The sequence below is a fragment of the Chiloscyllium punctatum genome, chromosome 36 (genome assembly GCF_047496795.1).
Source record: "Chiloscyllium punctatum isolate Juve2018m chromosome 36, sChiPun1.3, whole genome shotgun sequence".
NCBI classification, from domain to species: domain Eukaryota; kingdom Metazoa; phylum Chordata; class Chondrichthyes; order Orectolobiformes; family Hemiscylliidae; genus Chiloscyllium; species Chiloscyllium punctatum.
Genome location: NC_092774.1, coordinates 31,460,797 through 31,474,858, shown reverse-complemented (window position 1 = coordinate 31,474,858; position 14,062 = coordinate 31,460,797). Strand labels below are relative to the sequence as shown.

The 14,062-nt window shown below is 44.0% G+C and overlaps 1 long non-coding RNA gene across 2 annotated transcripts in view; it reads right to left on the bottom strand.

The window, feature by feature from the left end:
- LOC140460334 (uncharacterized) overlaps positions 1–10,219 on the bottom strand; it is a 30,751-nt gene extending 20,532 nt beyond the window's left edge. Inside the window, exons 1-2 of one of the 2 annotated variants that reach the window (XR_011953990.1) lie at positions 9,982–10,219; positions 7,181–7,375 (exon numbers count right to left, since the gene is read on the bottom strand). This is a non-coding gene — a long non-coding RNA (uncharacterized lncRNA). The remainder of the gene's footprint in view (positions 1–7,180; positions 7,376–9,981) is intronic. The other variant, XR_011953989.1, reaches the window with a different exon arrangement.
- Positions 10,220–14,062: the final 3,843 nt, after the last annotated feature.

Below are 14,062 nucleotides of genomic sequence, written 5' to 3'. Positions count from 1 at the left end.
CAATTAAACATTTGTTTTTGAATCAATTAAGGAGATTATAACCACCATGTCAAAGAGCTCGTGATAATTGAAAAGAATCAGCATGCTAATATGAAAACAAAATGTTGTTTCACCAATTTATTCATAGAATTCCGAGAGTGTGGAAAGAGACCATTTGGCCGATCAAGTCCTGCACCAACCCTCAAGTGCATCCCACCCAGATCCAGACCGCCACTCAACTCCCGTAACCCTGCATTTAGCATAGCTAACTCACCTAGCTTGGACATCCAAGGACATTACACAATCCAGCATGGCTAATCCACCCAACCTACACATCTTTGGACTGTGGAGCCCCCAGTGGAAACTCACAAAGACATAGACAGAACATGCAAACTCCAAATAGATAGTCGACTCAAGGCTGAAATCAAATAGGTGTCTCTGGCCATGAGAGGGAGCCACTGTGCCACCATGCTGTCCTCAAGGAATTATTTAAAAGAGTATGTAAATTGAAGCCTGTGGATATACTGAACTTGAATATCCTAAAGGTGTTTGACATGTTTTCACGAAAAGCATATTGCACAGAGGAGCTCATGGTGTAAAGTATAGTTATAGAACATCAACTGACTGGCAGAAAACAGAATATGCAAAAATGGTTCTTTTGTCAAATTGGTTGTATATGACAATGTATGGTGGGGTTCCAACAGGCATCTCTGCTGGCTCCTCAACTTTCTACACTTATATAGATGACTTACAGGAGGGGATCAAAGGTATGTGGTTACATTTGCAGGCAACACAAAGATAGATGGAGATGTACATTGTGGGGATGACATATCAAGGATGCAGATTGATAGATTGGTTAAATAAATAAGCAAAACTCTTGAAAGTGGTGTACAATATGGTAAAATGCAATTTGTTACCGACTTGGAGAACAACTGCATAATTCTGAGATGCAGAGGGATCCGGGGGCCTTGCAAATAAGTCACAAGTTAGAATGCAAGCACAGCAAGTGATTAGAAAGGCCAATCACATAAATGTAAGGCGATTATGCCTCAGTTACAGAGCAATGGTGGGACTACATCTTGAACACGGTGCTCAGTTTTGATATCCTTACCTAAGGAAGAATGAAAATGCATTAAAGGCAATTCACAGAAGGTAAACTGGATTGACACCCACAATGAACAGACTGTCTAATGGAAAATCATGAGACAGACAGGTCTGACTTTCAACCAGAGTTTGGAATAGCAAGGGGTGATTTGATTGAAGTTTCTATGAGCCTGAATGGAGTTCAAAAGATGGATGTTGAAGGATGTTCACTGATTGTTGTGAACGAACAATTAGATCACCCATTTATCGAGTCATAGAGATGTACAACATAGAAACAGACCCTTTGGTCGAACCCGTCCATGCTGATCAGATATCCCAACCCAATCTAGTCCCACCTGCCAGGACCTGGCCCATATCCCTCCAAACCCTTCCTATTCATATACCCATCCAAATGCCTCTTAAATGTTGCAATTGTAGCAGCCTCCACCACTTCCTCTGGCAACTCATTCCATACACATACCAACCTCTGCGTGAAAAAGTTGCCCCTTAGGTCTCTTTTATATCTTTCCCCTCTCACCCTAAACCTATGCCCGCTAGTTCTTGACTCTCCGACCCCAGGGAAAAGACTTTGCCTATTTATCCGATCCGTGCCCTCATAATTTTGTAAACCTCTATAAGGTCACCCCTCAGCCTCCGATGCTCCAGCAGCTCAAATCCTCCAACCCTGGCAACATTCTTGTAAATAGTTTCTGAACCCTTTCAAGTTTCACAACATCTTTCCAACAGGAAGGAGACCAGAATTGCACGCAATATTCCAACAGTGGGCTAACCAATGTCCAATACAGCCGCAACATGTCCTCTCAACTCATGTACTCAATACTCTGACCAATAAAGGAAAGCATACCAAATGCCTTCGTCACTTTCCTATCTACCTGCGACTCCACTTTCAAGGAGCTATGAACCTGCACTCAAAAGTCTCTTTGTTCAGCAACACTAAGTGCATAAGTCCTGCTAAGATTGGCTCTCCAAAAATGCAGCACCTCGCATTTATCTGAATTAAACTCCATCTGCCATTTCTCAGCCCATTAGCCCATCCTGTTGTAATCCGAGGTAACTCTCTTCGCTGTCCACTACACCTCCAATTTTGGTGTCATCTGCAAACTTACTAACTGTACCTCTTATGCTCGCATCAAAATCATTTTGTTAGATGACAAAAAGTAGAGGGTGCAGCACCAATCTTTGTGGCACTCCACTGGTCACAGGCCTCCAGTCTGAAACACAACCCTCCACCACCACCCTCTGTCTTCTATCTTTGAGCCAGTTCTGTATCCAAGTGGCTAGTTCTCCCTGTATTCCGTGAGATCTAACCTTGCTAATCAGTCTCCCATGGGGAAACTTGTCGAACGCCTTACTGAAGTCCATATAGATCACATCTACTGCTCTGCCCTCATCAATCCTCTTTGTTACTTCTTCAAAAAACGCAATCATTTGTGACAAAGAAGGGAGGGAAATGTTTTGGAAGGTTGTGCAGCTTTGGAATACTTTGCGACAGAAGATAGTGGAGGCAGGACCATTGAATATTTCTAAGGCAGAAGTAGATTAATTCCTTTGTTTAAGAAGAATCTAAGGTTATGGGGATGGATGCGAATGTGCAATGTATAACACAAAGTAATCAGTCATTATCTTCTTGGAGTGGAGCAGCTTAATGAGCCAAATGGCTTACTTCAGCTCCTAATTTGGACATTCATATATTCTGCTAGCTATAATGACCTGAGTTTGACCAGCATATATTTCCAATAAGCCCATGTTGATTCTGCTCAGTCCTATCATTAATTTTTAAATGTCCTGTTGTTGTACCTTTTATTATAGATTCCCTGTGCAGTCTTCCTTCTTTCTAAAACAGTGGGATGACATGTGCCACTTTCCAATTACCACTTTCCAGTGAACTAGCGTTAACCACCAAGCCCAGGGAATTTAGCTACTTTAAATCCTATTCAATTCTCTGATGCATTTTTGTTTCATACATATAAATATCCTTCAGTTCTTCATTTATATTAGCCCCAATATTCGCCATAATTTCTGGGAGCTATTAGTATTTTCCACTGAATGGCATTTCCATCACTGAACCTCTTACCAGCAACATCCTGTGATTTAAACCTGTGACCTCCTGATTCAGAGAGAAGGCTGATCCCTACTAGCAGCTGGTTTGGGTGTATGACTGTCACCAACACTGTGGCAGTTTGGGAAATCCATTCTTGTTTGGCCAGTAAATACTCAATTCACGCTGCTCAGTATCAAAGGAGTTGACAGTGTCTTGACAGTGTCAGTATCAAAGGAGTTTACAGTCAGTAATTTAATTTATCTGAAACAGGTGAGATGTTTCCTGCCTCTGTGCCAAAAGCAAAGATCATGTCCAAAGAATCTGTCCCTAGTGGAGGTTTACTACTAACAATTGGAATCCAACTCCTTTGTCCTTGGTTACTGATAGCTTATTGCTCGAGAGGTTGGATCAAGGGGACACCTATCCAGTTGTTGGTCAATTATCAACTATCCAGGGGCAGAGGGGTATCAACTTGTGCAGAAAGGAGCAGGAAGAAGCTAAACAGCATTCATGGGTTAAAGGAATGAGTGGAAAAAATGTTTAATGTCACCCAATACGACAACATCAGAACCATTTACTTTTCACCCAAGAAAGACTGATTGGAGAACTGCTAAATTATTAGAAACTAAGCACTATAAGAGGGAAAAAAAGACTTTGGAGACCAAGTACACAAATCATCAAAAGTAGCAGACAGGTACAAAAACCAATTGAAAAATACAAATAGAGGCCTCTATTACAAAGGAGATGAAATACATGGGGTTGAAAGTTATGTTTCAGTTCCAAGCATCAAAGAATTCTAACATCACAGATAGACACCATTGGCCTGTCATGTCTGATAAGTGAATTCTGGTGGAGTTTCCTCGCTTTCAAATTTGTGGTGTGAAATTCTAACATCACCTCTGCACACCTCTGGAGACCTCGAGTTTACAGAATCACACCACATTCCTCTCTACCTCCTCCAGGAATAACTATTTCTCCTGAGATAATGCCAGTTCCTCAGATTACTTGGTACCCCCGAATACAATCCACATGACAGGAAATCTCTGGTGCTGCCCCGACACCAACAGTCACCCTTGGAACTGAAGAAAATGCAGAAATCTAAGGTGTAAAGAGACTTGGGTGTTCTAGTCCAGGATTCTCTCAAGGTAAACTTACAGGTTGAGACAGTAGTTAGGAAGGCAAATGTAATGATGACATTTAATTTGACAGGACTTGAATGTAAAAGTAGGGATGTAGTTGAGGCTTTGTAACACTCTGGTCAGGCCATATTTGGAGTATTGTGCGCAGTTTTGGGCCCAAATCTCAGGAAGGATGTACTGGCCTAGGCGTGTGTTCAGAGGAGGTTCACGAGAATGGTCCCAGGAATGAACATTTGAACAAATAAGGAATGTTTGAGGACTCTGGGTCTATAGTTAATGGAATTTAGAACGATGATGGGGAATCTAATTGAAACCGACAGAATTCTGAACAGACTGGATGTTGGGAAGATGTTTCCTTTGGTAGGAAAGGCTAGGAGCCGAGGGCCCAAAGGGAAGACCCTTTAGAATGGAGGTAAAGAGAAACTTCTTCAGCTAGAGTGGTGAATATATGGAATTCACTGCCACTGAAGACTGTGGAGGCCAGGTCATTGAGTACATTTAAGCTGTGAATGATACTTTCTTGAGTATGAAAGGGATCAAGGGTTACTGGGAGAATGGGGTTAAGAAACTTATCAGCCATGACTGAATCGCAGAGCAGTCACAATGGGCTGAATGGCCTAATTTCAGCTCCTACGGTCTTATGATACACTGATGTGTGGAGGGGTGAGGAACGGGGGGGAAAGAGATGAAAAGAGGAATACAATTAAGGGGAAGCTGGATACAGGTGAGGGAGAAAGGAAGAGAAGGAAATACAAGAAGTGTACAGTAAATTAGAGAACGCATAGGAGATCGGGCATACAGAGGGATCTGGGCATATAGATCCCTGAAAGTGACAAAGCAGGCAGGCACGTGGTCAAGAAGGCATACAGCACGCTTGCCTAGAGTGTAAGAGTTAGCGAGTTATGTTACAGCTATTTATTCCGGCCACATTCATAACATTGCGTGCAGTTCTGGCCAGCATGCTACCGGAAGGACGTGGATGCTCTGGGAGAGGGTGCAGAGAAGGTTCACTAGGACGTTGCCTCTCATGAAAGCAAAAATCCTCTTTGGATTTCTTTTGATGAGTGAAAACAGGTACTAATGTGGGTCCTTTGTAAAAGCAAAGTGGCATAAAGTAAACGTGCGATAAGTGGGGGGGGGGGGGGGGGGGGGGGGGGGGGGATATCAGTTTGCTGATGAGGGATGGGAAGGGGCGATGAAGAGGGGTGGGTGGAGGCTCAGGCAGAGCGAAAACACTGATAGAGGCCAATTGAGCCAACCAGCCTGGCCCTGTGCAGGAGCCTCATTGGGACAGAGACAAATGTATCTATTTCAGACCTACCTGCAGGGGTTGGACAAACATTACGCTCCATCAAGGGTAAAAATGTCCTCTATCTACTCCTGCAGATCAATTCAGTAGGGCAGGTGCTGTCAGACAGCACTGGAAGTAAAGTGGGTGCGAGAGCAGCAAGTCCGACAGAAAGGATCCTCTTGCCCCTCCCACTTCACCCACTAAATAGGGTTCAAGGTGTGACTCAGCAGCAGTAACAGCAGAATATACTGGCACTTGAGTGTGTCCAGCAGAGATTCACACGGTCGATCCCTGGAATGATACGCCTAACATACGATAAATGGCTGATGATCCTGGGATTGTACTCATTAGTGTTCAGAAGGTTGAGGAGAGATCTAATAGAAACTTACAAGATTATGCTTGGCTTAGAAAGGGTGGATACTGGGAAGTTGTTTCCATTAGGCGGAGGAGACTAGGATCCAGGGACACAGCCTGATAATTAGAGGGGGTCAATTTAAAACAGAAATGAGGAGACATTTCTTCAGCCAGAGAATGTGGGCCTGTGGATTTCATTGCCAGGGAGCGCAGTGGAGGCCAGGACATTAAATGTCTTCAAGGCAGAGATTGATAAATTCTTAATTAAGGAATTAAGGGCTACGGGGAGAGTGTAGGTAAATGGAGCTGAAATGTCCATCAGCCATGATTAAATGACAGAATGGACTCAATGGGCTGAATGGCCTAACTTCCACTTCTATGTCTTATGGTCTTAATTCATTGATGTTGACTAGATATTCTAAATTAATCTAATCCCATATGCCAGCACATTGCCCATACCCCTCTGAACCCTTCCTATTCAGAAACCATCCAGATGCCATTCACATATTGTAATTGTACCAGCCTCCACCATTTCCTCTGGCAGCTCATTCTTTACGCTCACTACCCTCGGAGTTAAAAAGTTGCCCTTAGGTTTCTTTTAAATCTTTGCTCATCCACCTCACCCTAAAGCTATTACACTTTAGTTCTGGACACCCCCAAACCCAGGGGACAATATCTTGTCTATTTACCCAATCCATGCCTTTCATGATTTTATAAATGTATACAAATGCCTTTGCCACACTCGGGGAAAACAGCCCAAAACAATTCAGCGCAAACCCTCCAACACTGGCAGCAATCTTGTAAATTTTTCTGAACCCTTTCAAGTTTCACAACGTCCTTTTGAAAGGAGTGAGAGCAAAAGTGGCCTAACCAATGTCCTGTACAGCCACAACATAACCTCCCAACTCCGATACTCAGAGGATTGGGAAAGTTGTATTTTGTGGGTTTTGAAAACTGGGAAAGAATGGAAGTATAACCTGAACTTTTGAGGGTCAGTTTGGAAGCATCAACAGTTCGGGAGGGGTGGGGGGCAGAAAGAAGAGATGAGGGAAGGAAACCAAATGTGCTGCAGCCAACACGGAGCAAGAACAGAGGATGGAAAACTGTTGCAGCCAGCTTGAAGCTGCAATGTGGATCATTGCACGTGCTGTACTTGAACCTGATGCATTTATTTGTGGGAATCAGATGCATTTTAAAAATAAAAATAAAGTATCTCCCCCTCCCCAATTGCTATCATCCGTCCCTCCTCACCCGGGTAATTAAGACACATACCTGAATTGGCAGAGTAGATTCCCTCCTTGAATTCACTCCAGTTGCTACAAGTGAACAGATTACCCCCTCCCTCTCTCCCTCCCAGGATGAGGAGTTGCCCAGAGGAGGGTGTTTCACATTGAAACTGATACGGTCACTTCCGCGTTGTGATGTCAAAAATGGGGCAGGGAGCGGGGACAGGCCGACAGCAGAACTCTGCAGCAGATGGAAGGAGAGCAGTTTGCAAAAATCCCTTCCCTTCAAAGAATCCTCACAGTGTGGAAGCAGGCCACTCGGCCCAACAAGTCCAAACCAACGTTCTGAATGGTAATTCACCCATATCCTCCCCTAATTGCCCTACATTTATCCCAGAGTAATACACAGAACTTACACATCCCTGGACACTATGGAGGGAATTTAGCATGGCCAATCCACCCTTGAGGATCTGGATCCCAGGCGGGACCCCTCCGTCTCAAGATCGGTCACAGAAGGAACGGAATGCGGACTGTACAAAGCAAAGTTATCAGTTTAATAAAGCAAGGCAGTCTGACGCAATTCTGTCCAGCAACACAGAAGTTAAAGCTTCTGAGCTCCGTGGCGAAATGGCAGAATTACTTTCGAAAAGTACACATCACTTACATGTTTTTTAAGAGACAGCACAGCCTTAAAAGACCAATCAAATGTAATAAGGTGACATGATTGACAGCAGGTTAGTCCAATATTTCCTAGGAAACAGATTGTTTTACTCTCAAAATCATCCCGTGCTTGCTAGTTCAAGGTTAGTTCGAATACCAAATTCATATGATTCATATTATTAAACCCCATTGTTTTCTTTTCCCCAAAGCTAACCAACTCAGCAAAGCAGCAATTCAAGTTCGCAGTATCAAATCATAACCTGAAGCCATTTTAAATTGAAAAGCCATTCTGTGTGGACTTGCCATTGCCAGCATTGGTGCACAAGAAGGAACAGTTTACCTGTGCGATCCTGAGCAACCAGAGACTGTGCACCAACTATGCCAGGAAGATGTCCTCGTCTGCTGAGGGACTGAACATTACCAAGAATGACTATTGCAGTGGTCAGAGATTGAACAGTTCATTTACAGAACAAGTCTAAATGGTCTTCACCCTGTAAAGGTGTTGTGTGCCAGTGTGATACCAGTTGTGCTATGAGCTACCCTGGTAAGCCTTGCTCCAACCAAATAGGTCACACCGCAAAAGAGAAGATAGGGAAATGTTATTTTTCGATTACAATTTGTTTCTTCAAAGTCACAATAGAATATTTGGCGGAGATGAAGTGGTCTGTTATGTGCTGACTTCAGCAAAAGATTCTTTGACCCCTACTGGCACCAATGCCTTCCTAATTATGGGATGGGTGGAACTGTTCTGGGACAATAAATGCCTCTCTTCCAAAAGACCCATCTATTGAACAGCCTCAAGGAAGTCACAAAGACAGGCATGCCTCTTACTGGCAAGGTCCCTCCCTTACCTAGACTAAACCTGGTTATTATTTTGAATAAAGTAAGTACTCCTCATGCTGTAACTGTAGGAATATAGTCTCCCCTGAGTTTTGCAATAGAATGGAAGAATCCAAAAGCTCTACAAAACAGTAATATCACTCTTTGGGATATGCAGCTCTCAGTGACTTTTTTCTGTAGGAGATTTTTCAGGAATTATTAGCCATCAAAACCATACTTATATCGTTTGTGGTCTCAACCTTTTGGGTAATGAGACAACTGCTGCTTTATTGAGATCAGGAATTAAAATTTGAATTTAGGCTGTTGTTAGGAGCAACAGGTTTATGTAGATTTTTATTAACCACAAAATGGCATTTCAATTGTAAATAATATTTTAAAATAAGTATAACAAAATGGCTTTAGGTAATGATTTGACATTGAACTTGAATTGCTGCTTTGCTGAGTTGGTTGGATTTAGAAATAAATGAGAACAATGGAGTTTGCATAATATGAATCATAAGTAATTTGGTATTCGAACTAATCTTGAACTAGCAAGCATGGGATGATTTTGCGCGTAAAACAATCTGTTTCCCAGGAAATATCATTGCACTAACCTGCTGTCAATCATGTCACCTTGTTACATTTTATTGGTCTTTTGTAATTCAGGCTGCGCTGTCGCAAAAATAAATAATGCGTAATTTTCAAATGTAATTGTGTAATTTTGCCACGGAACACAGAAGCTTTTAACCTGTGTTGCTGGACAAATCTGTGCTAGGCTGCCTTATGTCATTAAGCTGATAACCTTGCTTTAAATAGACCGTACTCCTAGTGATTCTTTTGACCGATCTCGGATCGAGAGAGCCGATTGAGGGGGTCCAGACCTTAACCCTAACCTGCAGAACCCCGGACACTATGGATAAACTTACCTCGGCCAATCCACTCTAACCTGCACATCTCTGGACACTGGGGGTAAATTAGCATGGTCAACATACACTAACAAGAACATCCTTGGGCATTATCAGTAATTTAGCATGGCTGAACCCCCCCCCCCCCCCCTAACCTGCACATCGCTGGACAGTCTGGGGAATTAAGCTCGGCCAAGGCCGAGGTTACCACGAGGTTGGAATTCTCTCCCAGAAATGACAGTTGATGGTGCCCTCACCAAGATGGCCGCCCGCGCTCCCCGCCCCAAGACAACATGCGCCTGACCCTCACAAAGATGGCGGCCGGTTGCCCGGGGAACCCGAGAGCGCCCTCGCCGGTGAAGTAAACACTGGGCCTGTGGGGGCTTCTATTGGAGGCCTCAGGCCGCCCCCTAGGAGTTTATAAACTCTCCAGTCTCCCTCCTCCCGCGGTTCCCAATCCTACCCTGTCTCACTGTCTCCTCTCCCCGGGGGCAGGAGCCAGGTCTTGGCGCTCGGGCCTGGCGACCTCCCCGGGATGTTTCTGAAACCTGGTCCTGTTCTGAAGGAGGATCACCGGGACCCGAAATGATTTCTCTCGGCACGAGCTGACGGACCTGCTCAGCTTTTCCAGCGGTTCTTATTACTTCAGCCACCGGCACCATTCTGCTCCCACACTCAGTAACACTGCCTCAGTCCCGATGCAGGACCTGCACTGCACATGCGCCAGCTCACAAGGGGCGGGGCCCAGGTATGTGACGTCTCCTGGGTTGAGGGGGCGTGGTTGGAGAGGCCACCAAACAATCGGTGACAATGGGGGCGGGGCCCAGGTATGTGACGTCTCCTGGGTTGAGGGGGGGTGGTTGGGGAGGCTTCCAAACAATCGGTGACAATGGGGGCGGGGCGATCGTTTTGCCGGCCCCCAGCCTCCAGAAAGGGGCTATTTCAAAAAGTTTAAACGTAGTGTTTTTTTAACTTTTCAGCCTGTTGTGAAATGTTATTCTGGACCTCTGGAAGGGTCAAACATTAGGAAAGTTTCAAACATAAATAAAGGGATATTAAAAAATATAAATAAAAATAGGTAAGTTAACTTACAAAAGAGACCTCGCACTAAATATCAAAAAGGAGAGCAAAAGCTTCTGTTGGTATGCTCATGGGAACAGAGTCGCTGAGCTAAGTGTGATACCTTGGAAGATGAAAACTGTGAGTTAATGGGGGAACATTGAAGTGGCAGAGATGATCTCAGTTTTTATGTTGGCAGACAACAGAACTATTCCTATTAGAATTGGCAAGGCAGAGGCTATAGAAAGGGTAGAACTTAAACAATCAACATTGAGAGGGTAAAGGTACACAGGAAACTATTTGGATTGAGGACAGACAAGTCCTCTGGTGCTGATGGCCTGCACGCTGGGTCCCGAAGGAAGTGGCAGCAGACAATATTCCAAAAATCTGTGAACATGGGAAAGATTCACTGTGTTTATTTAAGACTGAGATATATATATGTTCCTGATTGTCAAGGGGATCAAAGGTTACGGGAAGAAAGCTGGAGAATGGAGTTGAGAAACATCTCAGCCACGATTGAATGGTGGAGCAGACTCGATGGACTGAATGACCTAATTTCTGCTCCTGTGTCGTATGATCTTATGGTTCCATTGGATTGGAAAAATGCTAATGTAACACCTGTATTCAGAATGGGAGGGAGGCCATATGTGGGAAATTGCAGACCAGTTCGTTGAACATTTGTTATAGAGTCATAGAGATGTGCAGCACGGAAACAGACTCTTCAGTCCAACTTGACCATGTCAAAAGATATCCTAACCTAATCTAGTCCCATTTGCCAGCACTTGACTCGTATCCCTCTAAACCCTTTCTATTCATCTACCCATCCAGATGCCTGTTAAATGCTGTAATGATACCAGCCTCCACCACTTCCTCTGGCAGCTCATTCCATACAAGCACACCCTCTACATGAAAAAGTTGCCCCTTAGGTCCCTTTTACATCTTTCCCCTCTCACCCTAGATCTATGCCATCTAGTTCTGGAGTCACCCACCCCATTGAAAAGACCTTGTCTGTTTATCCTATCCATGCCCGTCATTGTTTTATAAACCTCCATAAGGTCACCCCTCACCCTCTGAACCTCCAGGGAAAACAGCTCCTGCCTATTAAGCCTCTCCCAAATGCTCCAACTCTGGAAACATCAATGTAAATCTTTTCTGAACCCTTTCAAAGGATCACGCAGGAAAATGGGGGTGATGAGCAGTCTGGATCGAATGGCACAGCAGACTTGATGGGCTGAATGGCCTAATTCTACTCCTATATTTGTGAACTTTTGAACTCTGGAGCAGGCAGGACTTGAACCCGATCCAGGGTTAGGGTCGTTACCTCTGTGTGACAAGACATTCAGAAAAATATCAAATCCCCCCCATCGGGGAATTGCACCCCCAGTCTCCTGAGTCACAGATGGGGATACTAACCACTGCACTTCCGAAGATGCTGGACAGTTGCAAGATGATGGAGATAGGGGTGGAGAATAGGTGGATGTTTCAGGAACTATTCTAGACGTGAAAGTGTGAATGGCCTCCTTATGTACTGGTAAAAACAAGGAGTGCAGATGCTGGAAACCAGAATCTAGATGCGAGTAGTGCTGGAAAAGCACAGCAGGCCAGCAGCATCCGAGGAGCAGGACTAAGCCAGCCAATGATCTGACCTGTGCCACACAAGCACAGTCCCCCTGGAGTGTTACCAGAGGTATGTTCAGGCTGTAGGAAGAGATCCAATTCCCAGTTTGACCTGGAATGTAATCCCCACAGGCACACAGGGAGTGGTGATCCACTTGCTCCACATGTGGGAAGGGATTCACTGAGTCATTCAAATTCAAACACATCATTGACTTCCTACTGGACAGAAAGGATTAAACTTCTCAGCAACAACCGCTTTAAAAAAAAGTTTCATTTTTATAGTCCTAGCGAGAATCACAGTTTCTCAAACTGTGGGACAATCCTAGTGATGTTGAGAGACCAGGTTTGGAATGCATGGCCGCCCAGGTAACAATGGTTGCTATGGGGCTCACAGTGATGACTGAGGGGCCGTCCCTTTAGATGCTCAGTTGTTTCTGTGTTGTTGATGAGGCTTGGCCTCATGGACTGCTCTCTGAAGTCAGATTCAAAAGAAGTTTTGAAAATTATGAGAAAAATCATACCCAGAAAAGACAGTGAAAAACTGTTCACCATGGGAAAAGCATTGAGAATAAGAATGCAGATTTCAAATCCATTACAAGGAAGAAAATGTGATGTGAGAAAGAAATTTCACACAGTGAGTAAATAGATCTGGAAGACATCGCATGGAACAGTGGTTGAAACAGATTCAGGTAAGAGCATTGGAAAATTATTTGATGACAAGCAATGTACCAGTTTCCAAGGAAACGTCAGGAAAATGGCACAACATCAGAAAGCTCATTTAGAGAGCTGCATGGACACGATGGGCTGAATGGCCTGCTTCTGTGATTTAGTAATTCAGTGGTTCATAATTGCTTATCAGGTCTTCGTCAGTTGTGTATATCAAGCTAACATCTGTTATTTTGTATGGTCAATCAGATCAATGTTTTATAACTGCAGGGATTGGGACTAGGACCCCAGGTATTCACAGTATGTTTTACTGTGATTTAATGATTTAGATGAGGGAACTAATTGGAATATGTCACAAATTGCAGATGACACGAAGCTGGGTGGAAGGGTGAGCTGTGAGGAGGATACAATGTTATTTGGACAGTCTGAGTGAGTGGGCAAATGTATGTCAGATGCAGTTAGTGTGGATAAACGTGAGGTTATCCACTTTTCTAGCAAAAATAGAAAAGCAAATTATTTGAATAACTGTAACCTAGAAGATGGGAAGGTTCACCAAGAACTAATCCAAGATGGAGGACTGGAAAATTTGTGGCTGTAAGAGCTGCTCCTTTTTTGAGGTATTTTCAGTGTTGGAGGCGATTTCCTTGAATTCCAGGAGCAGCAATTAATGTTTTATATGCTGATGCATTGTTTTGGAACTTTAGAGTAAAAAAATCAAGACAACAGCAATTTTAAAATGGAGAAAGACAGCCAAAGGCAGCAAGCACGTGGTCTGTAAGGGAGAGAGAGAGAGAGAGAGAGAGAGAGAGAGAGAGAAACGTATACTACTAACGGATACAGCAGTGAATCTGCAGTTACTGCCTTTGCTATTTGAAATCATATATCTCTGAACACCTTGGAAAAATGAACAAACAGCAAAATTCACAGCTGATCTTGGAGGAACATGTGTAGGAGAGCTCACAGCACAGGAACAGATCACTGCAGAGTTTTTAATGTGTAACCTTGCCGTAAGTCTGCAGTAGTGAATAGAGTGGGTTCTTTCTTGATTATATGTCTTGAGATTTTAGAAGTTTACCAGCGAGTCCACAACAGGGAATGGCTAATCACCTGCTCCAGGCACAGGAGGGGATTCATCAATTCTTCCAGCCTGCAGACGCATTAGCGGGTCCACACCAGGCACAGTATGCTCACCTGCTCTCAGT